Below are 16345 nucleotides of genomic sequence, written 5' to 3' on the forward strand. Positions count from 1 at the left end.
CCTAAAGACTAAATAATATGCCTTAACAAGGTCAAGTTTCTTGTGATAAAGAGCGAAGTTCTATGTTCAAAGTTTACAGTCTCAAAATTGTCTTTAAGACCTAAACCTACAACATTTTGTGCAAGTCACCTCAGAGATTCGAATTCTATGCATAGGTGATCAAGTCATATATTTTGTAAACCAAAGTTAGCTCTCATAGCTAGCGAAAAGAACACACCTAGTCTAAGTTTGCCTAAAAGCATTTAAGGCCTAGTTGGAAGACCTGTAGTGAAGCTACAATCATCTTAGAAAGGATTTGAGAATCCTGTGTAGAAAGAAAGTGAAGTACAATGCTTCCACATGATAATCTGACTCCTTGCACATAAATACATTTGACCTTTCCTAACAATAAAGAATTTGGCTTTGACATAACTACAACAATGGTGACATTCAACCAACATAGTGAATTTACAACGGTTCTATTGGCACATTTGGTAGTAGAATAAATAGATGCAACCTCAATGATCGATAAATGTGACAGTCACGTTGGAAGTTACCTTGCATAGATGGTGTAATAATAGTCTTTGCTATATGATGCGAATTGCCACTAAAACACTTGTTCTGAGCATAAGATTAAGTGTCTTATTAGAGATCTAAGAAGTAAGGAGTCAATCTACTTAAGAAAGAACACCTTGACTTGTCATCTTTGAAGGCAGAACTAAAGAAGGTAGAACTTCATCCTTGAAAGGAAGTCACTTGCAAAGGTAAGAATGATAAAAGGCACATATAATTATTTATTTTCATATAAGCTCTATTAGGGTTTCAAAAATATTTTTTTCCCTTGTTCTAGGGTATGTAGCTAAATTATTGTAAACCCTAGTTGGTTGAGAAAGTGTAATAACCATGGGTTAAAAATCCATGTAATAAACTTAATACAGGCAAAAGAAGACCAAGGTCATGGGACATGTATTCCAAGCTGAATGTTGGGTGAAACATCCTAGCAGGTGTTCATTTGGTTTATTATGGCTAGGGGAAATTGGCAATGGCAAAGGCTTTGAAAAGGGAAGAGGCATTAATCAACATTTTGTTTATGAAAATAAAGGAAATTAGGAGAAAAGGAAGGTGAAAGGTCACATGTTGCGTGTGAGAAGGAAAATGAAGGAAAAGAATGGAAAATGAAGAAAATAGAGGCCTCATTAAAGGCTTATGAGGATCAGTTCACAACCTTTTTTGAGTTCAATTTTGGAGCTCTCTCTCTATTCTCTAACTCTCTCATACTCTTGCACACTTAGAGCAATCTTGGAAAATTATAACATTGGAGAAATGAAAACAAAGGAAGGAAAAGAAAGAAAAGGGAATCAAAGATCAAGCAAGGAAGAGTTGGATCAAGTGGCTACATTGGGATTACTTGCAAGTATAGAGTTAAATGTATGATTTCCTTGCTAGTTTTGGCATGCATGGTACATGCATGTGCGTATTTGGTTCTCTTGTTGTCATTGGCATGGGTTTTTCCAGGTGTGACAATGGTTTCAGCCTTGCCTTTCCATTTCTAGATAACCATGGTGTGGTGGGGTTCTTTTACTTGGATGGGCTAGATTTCTTGATGGTTTTGAAACTGAGTGGGGTGGTCTCAGGAAAATTTCCAAAGGCCTAGGAATCCCTTGACCGGTAAATGAAGGGATACACAGTAAATCCTATGGGTGGAGATAGGAAAATTCCTCATTGTTTGGGTGGAGAGATCTGAAGGCACCCATGTTTTGTTAGGGCCTAGTGATCCCTTAACCGTATATGGTGGGTGTTGGGCCTAAGAATTATCCTTAAAATACATCCACTTTCACTCCATTCAACGTCCACTTTCTCTCCATTCACACATTTTCTCACCTCTATTCCACCACCATGTCATCACATTAGCTTCACCTTCATCATTATATGGGTTATCCTTGTGTTTTCCAAAACATTATTAATTCTTAGTATTTTAAAGTGAATTTGTGGTTAAACTTTAGAAAATAATATCCATATACTTATGCCTAACAATTAGAATGAGTTTGTTGACATGTGTAGGTACAAAGGAAGCTTCCAAGGCATCTTTATGTGGCACTTTATGTTCAAATTCGAATTTGAGGAGATCATGGGCCTCATGGAGAAGATCATGGACCTCATGGAGGAGATCATGGAGGATAGGGTTATGTGTCACCATTGGTTGAGAAATCCAGATCAAAGGAGGGAATAGTGGATTTACATTTATGAGTTTGTTATCATATCTTTTGTATAAATAGGAGTATTATCTCCTTCATTTGTAATCTTAATTTTTAGAATTTTAGAACATAGCCCTTCATTTGTAATCTTAGTATCTTATAGGTTGGTAATGAGAAGTTAGATTTGGAGAATCATTGTAATGGTTGTAATTGCAATTTGCAATTGATGATGAATAAAACAGAGCTTCTTTGATCTTCTACATTTGACTTCTCTTTTGGTGTTGTGAATCCTTGGAAGGATACCCATTGCCTAGCAAGTACACTTTTATTTTGATAGGCTTTTATTTTATGTTTGGTTGTGAATTTAATTAGATTAAATTATTAGGTTCATATGTTTGAAATATTAACGAATGACCTTTCGTAAGAAAGTATTAATGTTTCCTTCAATAAATCTGATTTATTATTTGATGTTTTATTTCATTAGTTTAAGTTTTTTATTTATATGCTGAGATATAAATGAATAGTCTCTTGTAAGAGAGCTTTAATATTTCATGTAATCAATCAGAATTAGGTTTTGTTGATTAAGATGATTAGAAATATTAATGGGAAGACTCCTGTAAGGGAGCTTTAATATTTCTTACACTTATCACAATGTCTTTTAATTTATAAATTTCATTTTGTTAAATGGCTAAATAGATGTTGGAGATCCCAATGAAAAACCTCCTGTAAGGGAGCTTTGGCATTTCTTCACCTAGCTTAGTCTAGTTTGTCTCTAAGTCCACATACGGTGGATGTTCCTCGAAGTTTTACTTACCCGGGTTGATAGTAAATGAAACTCTAATTTGCATCCCCGTTTTTGACCCAACAATGGGCTTGTGGTAAATCCTGGTAGTGTATGTTTATTGTTTGGGCCTAGGAATCCCTTAACCAATATATGGGGATACACGGTAGAGTCTGGATGTATAAATGAGGGTTTCGAACCTAGGAATCCCTTGACCAATAATGGCAGGATACACGGCAAAGCCTGAAGAAGCCCTGGTTGGTTTTGTTGCGTGTTCCACATTCATGCTTGGAATATGGTACGAGGGTGATTGGTTGAAAGAAAGATTTGGTTCATCCTAATATATGGTCGGGTGGTGTTGGGTGTGATATATTCCTTCTATGACTAGTCGCATGGGTGGGGGGGGGGGGGGGGCCCCCCTATTCGTTGGGTCGATGCAGCCCCCCCTATTCGTTGCGTCGATGCAGCCCCCCCTATTGCGGGGTTTCAAGGGGGCGATAGGACCCCTTATTCGTTGTTCGTTGCACCGTGCGTATCCCTCCCAATCGAGGGGTTTCATGGGGGTAGTAGCCCCCCTGCATAGGGTCTGGGTTAGCACCCTGAGAATTTTATTTGGACCCTATATTAGGTGGCCGAACCTACCTATGGTTTTTGCATGGGTTTTGCACATGGTTTTGGGCATGATGGTTTTCTTCCCATGGTATTTTGTAGATCCAGTCAAGGGAACTACGATTATGTTCTAATCCAGGGTTAATGGATTGGGGTTTATGAATGCTTCGACATGCATACATATGTATTGTAACATTGAAAGGAATATAGTAAAAAATCAATCTGGTAGTCCCGGTTTTGAGATAAAGGGAAAAATATCTGTGTATTTGTTTTGTGTTTCTCGTCATTGTATATTTTCTATTTTTTTTAAGAATTCGTTTGCAAGTAATTTCTATACAGGGTTAATACCTATAGGTGATACGTGGAAGTCCCTAAATTGGTTGCATCGTATCATGTGTTAATAAGAGTTATTTTCCTCTTATGTATCATGTGTAAATGTACTTGTTATTATGTGGCTTTAATGGTTTTTCTATCATTGATATTTCTCTGGTTATATGCTAGTTATGAGAATGGTTTATGACAGATTTGAGTTATGAAACTCATCATGTTTTGGTTAGTAGATGCAATGTTAATGAATGAATGAATTAATAGATGATAATGCAACTATTGTGAGAGGGCATCATACCAAATTCTTAGATAAGTATCGAATTCCTACGTTCAGAGGTGTATTTATGACATGCACATTACATGTTCATGATGTGTTTGGCGAAATGCTTGTCATGGTTAGGATGAGTCGGGTCAGGTACTTGTTCAAGTTTTTCATTCGAGGCCTTGTCTTCTTGTTAATTATCACTTATGAGTGTTTCATTAAGTTCTGGGTAGAGGCTTGAGTCTTAGCCCTGAAAAGGTGGCTCAGATTTTAGGGTTTCTGACACAAAACTGCTTGAAAAAGACTGCAATCTAATGGATGCCTTGTTGTGGGAGTGATTGGAGGGTTACAGTCACATCAAGGGATTATCATGGGAGCAATTTGGGGTCTAATCCAGTTAAAAGCAAGTTAACTCAGGGGTTGGGCATCTAGAGTGGTTAGTTAGCCTCCGAGGGTCTTGTAGCTCCTGAGGAAGGTCAATTTGGATTTGGTTTGTCGATTCCACTTCCTTAAGGTGATATAGGAGGTTGAATCATATCATAGTAACTCTTCGTCATATGTTTACCTTGACAGTTCAGTTAGCTTGGGTAAATGTGTAAGGGGGGTGTTATAGAGTGGTATCAAAGTGGGTTCCGTTCTCTTTGGGTGGTGTCTAGTTTCCATTCTCTTTGGGAAATATCTGATACAACAGAGTGGTATCAGAGCATGGTTCACCCCTTGGAATGGATGGGCGGAATGTGGTTGTCATGCATGCATGTAGATTGTATATGTGCTTGATGTGTATGCATGATGATGGTCATTGTTGCGGTTGTGTTTTCATGTAGAAGTGTTTATGTTGTTGTTGGGATGTGTTGTCATGAATGCATGTCAATTGTATATGCATTTGTTATGCATGTCAGTGTGTATATGTGGTTATTCATGCATTGTGTCTAGTTGGTGTTATAGTTGTGGCATCATGCATGGTAACTGGGATGATGATTGGGATGTTGTTTATATACTGTTATGACTACGATTATACATGTATTGTGCTAATATGGATTGATTTTGCAGACGAGATATCCTCCATTGAACTATATTGAGGTATGTTGGTTATGATTGTATTTTGGTTTAGCTAACATGATATACTTGCAGGAAGAAGAAGTTAAAATATGATTAGAAAAATGGTAGACTATAGTTAAAGAGATTCTTCCTATGGATCAGATGAGAAACATGGTGATGAGTATTCCCCTCACGTAGAAGACACTTTGAGAAGTTTGAAGGCATAAATAATACGCTGTAAATAAGATAATTACAGAATCATTGAGTCACAAGAGTTTGAAGTTATCCTTTATAGTTTGTTAGACTTGCAGAGGCAGGGACCACTTAGGATCAATCATGGACAGGAGGACAAGACTAATGGAGCATATGGTAGAAGATCTCATGATGGAAACAGATCATAAATTGATGATACCACTAGGGATGAAAAATTATTGGACACACCTGATAGGAGAGGTAGTGGACATGGGAATTACTCTAGTTTTGGTTCAGGCATGTGTCATGGTCATCATCGCTATCATCCTTATAGTAGGAGTGACAAGGGTTATTTTCGAGATGAGTTTAAGAAAGCAAAGCCACCTACATTTGATGGAGAAATGAAGAAGTCACAAGATATAGAATATTGGTTGCTTCGGATGAAAAAGTTCTTCAGATTACATGACTATTTAGAGAATATGAAAGCCAGGATAGCTATCTTCAGTCTTAAAGGTAAAGAAAACATTTGGTGGGAATATGTGAAGAATGTTAGAGGAATTCGGGAAGAGGACTTGAATTGGAGGGAGTTTGAAAGACTTTTCAAGAAGAAGTATCTATGTGAGATATACTATGATGATAGGGCGAAGGAGTTCTATGAGCTGAAGAGGGGGTCTATGAATGATGAGCAATATACTAGTAGATTCTTGGAGTTGTTGAGGTATGTGCTTTATTTGAAGGAGGAGAAGGCAAAGGTTCAGAGATTCATGAGTGGGTTGCCGATGGTGTTCAAAGACATGATCGATTTGATGAGCTTAGATCGTTGGAGGAAGCCATCAGAAAGTTGAAACATCGTTATGAGAAATCAAAGTGTAAGACAAAGTCTCAACAAGGTTGGAAAGGGAAAGAAAAAGCTAAGGGCAAGTGGCCACCAAAGTGAACAAGACCTGAGGATGCAAGTGAGAAAGAGAATGTGGTTCGTTACAAAAAGTTTAATGTGGTTGGACAAAGACATGGGTCATAGCTTGAAGGGTAGCAGAATAAAGGTGAGGGTAAAAGACAATTGCAATGTTGGATATGTGGCAAGGAGCATCTCAAGAAGGATTGATCGTTGTATGAGGATGGTAGGCCTCATATCTACAGTGCACAGGAAGCGCAAACATTTGGGGCTGTTGGACATATCATTCCTCATATCTATGCAACATTGGATAACAAGTAGGATGATCACTAGACATCTATTATCAAGATGGATGGTAAGCTTTGTGATCAAGTTGTTTCTATTTTGATTGGCTCTAGATCTAATTATTGTTATGTTAACCTTGACCTGGTGGATAAGTGTGCTTTGAATAAATAAGTATATGAAAAATATTTGTTAGTGAAGTTGGATATAGGTAAAAACAAAAGGGTTCATAATTGGGTAAGATCTTGTGCATTTGAGTTGAATGGTATTCCTACATCAGCGCACTTGAATGTACTTTTGTTGGGATCATACAATATGCTTTTGGGTATGGAATAGTTGTATCTTCACAGAACTAAGGTGTATTGTTATGACAAGGCTATTGAGTGATTGAACGACAATGGAGAACAAAGAATCTTATAGGGTAAGAAGAAAGCTACATCAGTGAGGATGGTTACAAATATGCAAGAAAAGCACAGTCACAGGAAAGGGTGTGTTTTATTTGCATTGCATATTTCCATTGATAAAGGTAAGGATGTTGAGGACGCAAATCTATTGAATAGGTACCCAATTTTACAACATTTTCAGGATGTATTTCATGTAGATATTTCAGATTTTCCGCCTCATAAGGAGGTGGACTTTTCTATTAAGTTGGTCCCAGGGGAAAAACCAACATCAAAGGCACCTTATAGGATGAGAACTCCATAATTAGTGGTATTGAAGTTGTAGTTGAAGGAAACTCTTGACAAAGCATACATTAGGCCAAGTGTATCGCTTTGGGGTGCACCAGTTTTATTCATGAAGAAGAAGGATGGTACTCTCCAGTTGTGCATTAATTACAGATAGTTGAACAAAATAACCATCAAGAATATCTATTAGTTGCTGAGGATTGACGACTTGTTTGATCAGTTGAAGGGAGCAACAGTGTTCTCGAAGATTGATTTGAGCTCAAGTTATCATTGGGTACACTTCAAAGAAGAGGACATCTATAAGACTGCTTTCCGAACCAGGTATGGGCATTATGAGTTTGATGTAGTTCCTTTTGGTTTAACTAATGCTCCAACTATTTTTATGTGCTTGATGAATAATGTGTTGCATCCTTATTTGGACACGTTTGTGATAATATTCATTGATGACATATTGATATATTCTAAGAATGAGGAAGAGAATGCAGAAGACTTAGCAACAATATTGAGATTGCTAAGAGAGCATCAGTTGTATGCCAAACTTAGCAAATGCAATTTCTTTCAGACAATGGTACATTACTTGGGGCATGTTGTTTCTAAGGAATGTATAGTAGTAGATCCAGAAGATATAAGGGCTATCATGGAATGGGAAACTCCTAGGAATGTGGATGAGGTAAGGTCATTTATGGGGTTAGCAGGTTACTACATTAGGTTCATTAGGAACTTCTCGTGGATTGAATATCTTATCACATAATTGCAGTGAAAAGGGAAGAAATTTGAATGGACAGAGGAATGTGCAACAAGTTTTAAGCAGTTGAAACAATTGTTGACAAATGCTCTAGTTCTAAAGAGTGTGGATCCGGATAAAGAGTTTGTGGTGTGTGTGCAGATGCTTGTAAGAGAGAACTTGGTGGAGTCCTAATGAAGGAAGGACATGTAGTTTTTTATGAGTCAAGGAAACTGAATGAGCATGAGTAGAATTATGTGACACATGATCATGAGTCGGAATCGATCGTCCATTCTTTGAAGATGTGGAGACACTATCTTCTTGGAAAGCAGTTCATCTTGATGAGTGATCACAGTGGATTGAGATACCTATTTGACCGACTGGATTTGAATTCTAGGCAAGATAGATGGTTGGGCACTATCAATGAGTTTGACTTCGAGATTAGGTACATTAAGGGAAAGGAAAATAAGGTTGTAGATTCTTTTGGCAGAAGAGTGTAGGTAAATCATATAGTAACTATGAGTTCATATGGGACAGATTTATAGGGTCAGATGTTATAGGCAGGACAATAAGATGACAGGTATAAGGAACTTAGGCACATGTTACAACATGATACAGGTGAACAGGATGTGGATTATCATCTCACGATAGATGGGTTGATCGGGTTTAGGAACAAGATCTATGTGCCAGACAACAATGAGCTCAAGAAGCTTATATTGAGGGAATTTCATGTTAATCCATATTTAGGTCATCTGGGATATCGTAAGACATTGACAATGGTGAAGAAGTTCTACTTGGCTGAATCTGAAGAAGGAAGTGGAAGATTTTGTGGCTAGATGTTTGCATTGTCAACAGGTAAAAGCAAACTGTAAGCATCCAAGTGGTTTACTATAGCCAATTCCAATTCCAGAGTGGAAATGGGAGGTCATTTTTATGGATTTCATCACAGGTTTACCGAGGACATCTAGACATCATGATTCCATCATGGTTGTGGTTGGAATGTTAACAAAGGTAACACACTTCATTCTAGTGAAGTCTAAGTATTCAACTAGTGATGTAGCAAAGGTCTTAATTAAATATATAGTGAGGTTGCATGGTGTTCTCGAAGAAAATTGTGTCAGACAGGGATGCTAAGTTCACTTCCATGTTCTAGAAAGAGTTATTTGCAATATTGAGTACAGAGTTAGCCTTTAGCGCAACTTATCATCCGCAGACAGATGGACAAACAAAGATGGTCAATAGGATTTTAGAGGACATTTTGAAAATGTATGTTATGCATCAATGACAGAAGTGGGAAGAGTATCTTACATTGGTAGCGATTGGGTACAATAATGGATATTAGGATTCATTAAGGATGAGTTTGTTTGGGGCACTATATGGGCAGAGTGTGCTTGCCTTAGAAATAGAAATTCCAATGAATTGGAAGGTTGCTCATGTTGGTTTATGACCTTTGAATGGTCCTTCCATGATGGCCCAGTGCTTGAACTTGAATGTTACAAGTGGGGGGCTTGTATACACTTGAACCACTTCCCAAGCAAAACCTCTGGGAAACAAAGTTCGAAATATATCATGAGAGGACTCGAATATTTCCATGGACGTCTTGTAGTATTTAAATTCCTTGGGAAAAGATGTTTAAATGAGTGCATTGTAGCTTCCCATATCGAGGGTCTATTTTCCCGATAACACAGGCCTTATTGCAATTTCACAGTTCACAGGGAAAAGCGCATGCCTCTATTATTATTACTTTGTCTCTTCAAACCACACACTAAGACAAGTGAGGTCTATATGTTAATTACTTGACTCATATATATATATATATATATATATATATATATATATATATATATATATATATATATATATATATATATATATATATATATATATATGAAATATTACCGTTAACACTCATAGAAAAGATGGAAGGATCAATTGATTTGAAATTTTGTATGTTTGTCTTATGAGACAACTCCATCTCCCTTGTTTTCACTAACTTCTCAACAATTTCTTTCAAAGAACCTTTTGGCCATACTTGCAGATATGGATCTAATTGCTCAGTGCATCTGTAAAATCTCATCAACCTCATAAGCTAAATGATAGAAGACAATAAATTTGGATTGTAAAACACAAACCTAAGTTCGACCTTCTTCAAACAACTCGTTGACCTAATTGTAAGAGGGTGGAGCTCCATGCCTCCATGTTGTATGCTTCTCCACGTCTCCATACATATGAAGATGACAAGGATCCAATTCAACTTGTGCCAATGTTGCTATGACAAATTCGTCATGAGATGCTGCAAACATCCTAATTTGTTGGTTGGTCAAATAAGAGAAGATGAGATGGGGATGTTTGAGCTCCCATTATTGACACATGCCAAGATTTATAAGCCAAGCAAACCAGAAATATTGTAGGTTTGTCAACTGGTCCTCTCATGGTTTACACTCTAATCCCTTTCTAAATTGCTTTTTCCTTTACCATGCTGAATCATGTTGAAGTCATCAAAATCATAATTCATTAAATTAGTGTTGTACTCGTTCAAACCCAGGCAATTAATGATTAGATAGATTAAATTTCACTATGAAATTATATCAAATATACTAGTCAAACATTTTGGCTCATTTTTAATTATATTTTTGAGTGTATTTTTCAAAAATATGGTAGATATTTATTAGAATTGTCAGTTTGAATTGAATTGTTAGGGCTTGAAGTGTGTTATAAAACTCCTTCTTCTTTACTAAGAGCTTGTCTTCCTTCGATGTAAGGAAACAAGTTAACAACCCAAGACCCAAAAGCATATGGTATGAGTGAAAGTCTGCCCCATTACAGACCACAATGCGTTGTTCCAGGTGTCATGGTTTTCCTTGAATAAAAGTGACAAGTCATCCTGCATTCTCGGATAACAACCAAAGATGGTTGTCCTCACTACTAGTTTGACAACTGAGTTATGATAAGTTTTTCCACTGGTAGAAAAAAATAAGTTTGAATTGAATTGTGAAATTTGGTAGGGATTTTCGAAAAAAATATATCATTAGATTTCACTTTCTTTCATAATCAATGAAGGTGTACATATTCTACCTCCTTCTAAAGTTTAGGAAATATACATAACCCCACTTTAGGTTTGAATTTATTAGCTCTTAAAATGAAATATGTATTTTTAACCATGAAGCCCATTCAAAGTATATCTTCTCCATATTTTTCTTAAGAATCTCAATTCTAAAAAATATTACTAATCTTATATATGATACATCTCATTGATCTTGAAATTAATATTCAAGGTAGATTAAAGGAGAACTACTAAGCATTTTCAAGATGTGAGCTATTCAATTTATCATTACACTAATATCAATGTTGCTTAAAAAAATAAGAAGGAAATGAAAGAGTGAGATAAAGATGTATAAAATCGAGAAAGGGAAAAATCATTATGAAAAACACAAGAATAAAGATTTAATGACGTAGAAAATTGAATGAATAGAATTACAATTCTCAATGTTATAATACTAATTTTAGATTATGTAAACATCCATTTGTTATCTATAACTTAATAAAAAACATAAATGTTAGAAATTTTAGCAAGCTCAATGCAATTTTTATTCCAATGAAAAAAAAAACAAAATAAGCATAGTTTTGTGAAAAATAAAGAAACATTATTTCAAATTATTCTTGTTTTTATGAGACTAGTAAATTGTGAAAAAATTATGTTCCAAGTATTAATTGAAGTTTAATATATTTTATATCCTCACCCATTGAATCAAAAGTGTCGGACTTGTTCAAAGGCAGGAGGCAGTTCCTTAACGGTATGAAAATTGACTTTGGATGGGAAAGTGGCTGCTACTACCTAGGCGGTAGAATGGCCCTTTTTCTGGCACCGGCCGGAAAATCGTCCGGCTCCGGCTACCGGAAATCTCTCCCTCCTCCGCCACCATCTCTCAGCTCCACCACCCTCTTTCTCCGCCACCTTCCCTGACCGCCCTGACAAAAAAACAGGATGCAGTTAGAGCGCCTGACATCCCTGACCGATCGGGGATGAGCTGGAATTCACGCGGGGAGTAGAATCGCCGATTCGAAATGGTCACTCCCAATTCTGGCATGAACGAAATTATAGCGGGCTGCAGAAGCTTTCAGATGCCGATTAAGGCTGGGAACAGGGGAATTCAGTAGTTTTTTGAGTTGGGTTTTCGAATTTTTTGTTACAGGATCGATCAATATCTGGGTGTATATTCAGTGTGTATGTAACAGAGAAAAGATCAATGCGTTGTGGAAAGTTATCGGTGGAAGGCGAAGCAGAAGAAATCGCTGTCTCGCCAAAGGCCTGTTCCCGGCAAAGGCATGGGAAAAGGTCGAACCCTTATTCTTCGAGAGGGCTTGACAAGTTCAAGAGTGTCTATGCCGAGCTCTCTGCCAGAAGAGAATATATTGCCAGAAAGACTGGTGCGCCAGAGGCCCTGGTGAGGTTCGCTTATTCAAAGAACGGATGGATCCCGGTTGTGGTGAGAGGCAGAGGGGTAATTGGGAAGAAAAGCAGTGGTGCGGGTGCTGCTGGGGTTTCGATCCTGGGACCTGCTGTGAACAATAATGGACAGAAGGGCGGGGAATTGAGGAAAAAAGATGCAGGAAATCAGATTAATGGCTTGTCTGAGAGTACTTCGATTTCTGTGTTCGATCCGAGCAGCCATAGCTCGATCATGCCATGGTCTCGGATTTTCAAGACTACGGCTTTTGGGGTTTTGGGTTTGAGTGCGATATGGGTTAAAAAATCGTCCTTTCCTGCGGCCGCGGCTATGGCCTTGGTCATGGCAGTCGGCAGTATGATGTGCATGAAGAAATATATTTTGTCTGGGGTTTCATGGTTCGCAACGTTTTTCAGAAACCCTAGAAACCCTAAAGCTAGTCAGAATGGAGGGCGCGTCGAGGCAGTTGCAGAACAAAAAGACATTGATAAATTCAGCAGAAGAATCCCAAGACTAGTCCTTGCTATCAGTGCGCCTAGCAGCCCTGCGAGAGCTCATGTTCAGCGAACCCTGATCTCCGTTACAGCTTCTCCTAGGGTTGTGAAGCCGAACATCAGCAATCATGAGCACAAGAGTCTTCATCATCAATCTAAAGTTAAAAAATTCAGAAGGTATGTGTCCATGGATAGTCGGCCCACCAGACCCACGAGAGAGTATAGCTTCTACAGGAGGACCAGACCGGCCATGACTCACAATACCAGAGTGGATGTAGCTGCTATGATCACCACGCTGCTTTGTTTGGTTTTCCTCGGCCGGCTCTGTGCAATTTTCTTCACATGTTCCTGTTGGTATCTGCTGCCAATGTTGGGAAAACATTTGAATAAGGAGAAGTGATAATACCGGGACTGTGGATCTTCATACCAGTGAGAACGGGAAGAAAGCGATCAGGGATGGATTAGTGCAGGGGAAGGATAATTGATAAGATAAGTTACGTTATGTGATGGGGTTTAACATTTAGAAGGGGCATTGATTACAATAGAAACAATAATAAATGGTGGATCTTGAGACTCGAAGAAACCATGGTTCCCTTGTTTTGCTGGAGTAGATCTTCATGGGCAAATACAGGTCCATGGTTCCAGAATTGATTGCAGCGGCCTCGACAGTGTGGATATTAGATTGGCCTGGGTACAGGAAGGTCAATGTGAATACAGTGCTGTTGAGGAAGGTTGGATCAGCCTGAGTACAGGGAGGTCAATGTGAATACATTCCTGTGGAGGAGGCATAATTGACAAGGTTAGTTGTGGGAACTATTTTCCCCTCTGTGCAATTTTCTTCACACCAGAGATCAATATTCAGATGCCCGGACATACTTCAGGCAGTCTGAGCCTACTACTTACATCAATTCTCCACTGGTTGGTGCCCTTGCATTTTTCCGTGGTCATCCTTCCTAGCCAGTATGTGAAAATTAATGTGCACCAAATTCCTCTCACAGAATTGAATAGTCTACCTAGGCTGTTGAATGGCCCTTTTTCCTCATTTTCCGAAGAAGTTAGATAAAAGTGTCATAGTGCACAATGAAGCAGTGTCAAGTTAGTGGTTCAGGTCATTAATTGACAAGAGGAGGGATCATCTACAACACAAATGACATGAGGAAGGCATCAAAAGCATGGACAACACCATGATTTCTTATGTAAAGGAGACAAATGTGTTGGTTGGTATGGACAGGATGTAACCTCTGCTCACTATTTTTCTGAAGGCATATGAGGTTGGTTGTGCTTGTGTGATGCATTACCCTTTTGGTTACTTGCTTATGGTGGCCAGCAACTCTTTTCTATGTTCTGGTATAGTTTCAAGACTTCATTGATTTGAGTGCTATGAAAACCAAGGCCAGTTCTCGACAATGGAGCACCCCACCCATCAAAACAGTTCTAAGCATATCCAGTTCTGTTTCTAGTGGTTCAATTTGTTGGCTTTGAGATGCCAAGACAATGCTCTGTACATGAATGGCTATGATCAGCCTCTGTAGGTGATGTCCACTTGTGAGGGAACTTTGGACGCTGAGTTTTTGTACTCAAGAAAGACTCATAATTATGCTGTGGATTTAATGTATTATGGGGGAGCATTGAAGATACCGATATCAATAAATCTGTTGTTTTAACATTTTAGGAAACGTTTTAATGGGTAGTTGTATGTCCTGTCAGGGAGTAATCTAGAAAGTTCCTTGTAAGTAATCTGGAAAGTTTCTTGCAATGTACCCAACATAGAGGCATGGAGTGTATAAAAGGAAGCTAGATGCAAAGTAACAGATGGGAGATTGGGTGAGACAAGATGCTCCTCATGGGCGAAGTTTATCCTTTGTATTTGTTGCAGGGACAGTTGGTTAATGAATTATTTGTCTTTGTTATTCTCCCTAAATCTGTGTTGTCTCATCTGAATACATTTTTGGTTTGCTAGCAACTTTTCGTCTGTGGTTTTATTACATAATATAATCTAGTTTATCTCCGAGTGTTTATTTTGGAACACTTGGTCATCATCTTCATGATCCTTCATGCAACAACTTATATCAGGAAATCCATCACTTACCTATTAAACACAAATAATGTTCATATAAAAGTCTAACAATGATATAGAACCAAAACAGATCGCCAAATTCTAAAGTGCATTCATTGACCTTCAGGCATGTGACAATACAAACAAAAATTGGCATGCCATCAATTAACTTGAAGGACAGAGCTTCACATGCAAACAAAGATTGTTGAAAAGCTAAGTTGCACAAAATGTGGAAATGTGTACAAGTTTCTGAAAAAAGGAAATAGAAGATCTGAGATGTGAAGAGAAATGACACACTTCAATTTTATGCATCTGATACACCATAGGCATCAACTTCAAATAATATCAAACAAAAAGTGCAAGGTATAGCACTTGCAAAGAATGTTAGGTAAATGTCTAGGGCCTATATATCAACAAATGAAACAAGACTTTGTAGAATCAACACATGCGGAATCAAAATGGTACATGGAAATATAGTGTGTACCTAGTGCATCTCATACAAATGCATCTAACTAGTGCTACTGTAGAAATTTGTGCAACAAGTTCTAGGACATGCAACTACCTATCTCAGTAACTTGATTAAAATTAGGTGACAAGTTTGATTAATGAGCAATGTGAGATATATTCGATTAGATTATTTATGAGTCACTTAAGATTGAACAAAGAGACCAGTTCCTTCATAACATTGCTCAAATTACAAATTAGAAACAGTTGCAAGTAGAATGCCAAGTCACAAGTTAGGTAACTGCTGCAATGGAAAAGTTAGTACGATGTGATGGCATGATATCAAATATGAGAGATATGAAATATTGCTTGCAAAATGAATAAAGCTTGTACTTCAATGATATGACAATATTTCAGCAATGTGACCAAGTACAAGAGCAATAGTGGATAATTGTAAATGCAACAAGATTAGAAGCCCACAGTTTTCAGTAGAATGCTAAATGAGATGATGCAAGACGATATGAGAACTGCAAGACGCAGATTAAATTGTTTCACTGAGCTCACAATTATGTTCCAACACCAAACCACTTGCAACCAATATTATCAATTAAACAAGTATTTCAAAGTCACTCAATGAAGCAGCATTGGAAATGATGCCAAGGTGATTAGGTGATCTTTATTATGATTCTCTTCCACTTATGGAGATGTCAACTGTAAACAAGAGAAATTTCAAACTTATGCAAGCACCATGATATGAGTACTTTGAGATGTGATTAACAGTGATTTTAAATGAGGCAAATGCAGCAAGAGCTTAATGTGAATTCCAATCACGAAATGCAATTTATGACTATGTAATGATAAGAGAACAACAGAAAATGAAATAGGATAGTAGCTAGCTAAGAGACAGAAGCCTACCCTTGATACCTTGACAAT

At 37.7% G+C, this 16345-nt stretch overlaps 2 pseudogenes; one reads left to right on the forward strand and one right to left on the reverse strand.

Moving 5' to 3' along the window:
- Positions 1-9308: 9308 nt before the first annotated feature.
- The window catches only part of LOC149157906 (pathogen-related protein pseudogene), a 44701-nt pseudogene continuing 37664 nt past the window's right edge, over positions 9309-16345 (reverse strand).
- On the forward strand, positions 11824-14812 carry LOC149157907 (uncharacterized; annotated as a pseudogene).

Source organism: Pinus tabuliformis, chromosome 5_2 (genome assembly GCF_031772625.1).
Source record: "Pinus tabuliformis cultivar Carrire ecotype Pingquan chromosome 5_2, CPIR1, whole genome shotgun sequence".
Taxonomy (NCBI): Eukaryota; Viridiplantae; Streptophyta; class Pinopsida; order Pinales; family Pinaceae; genus Pinus; species Pinus tabuliformis.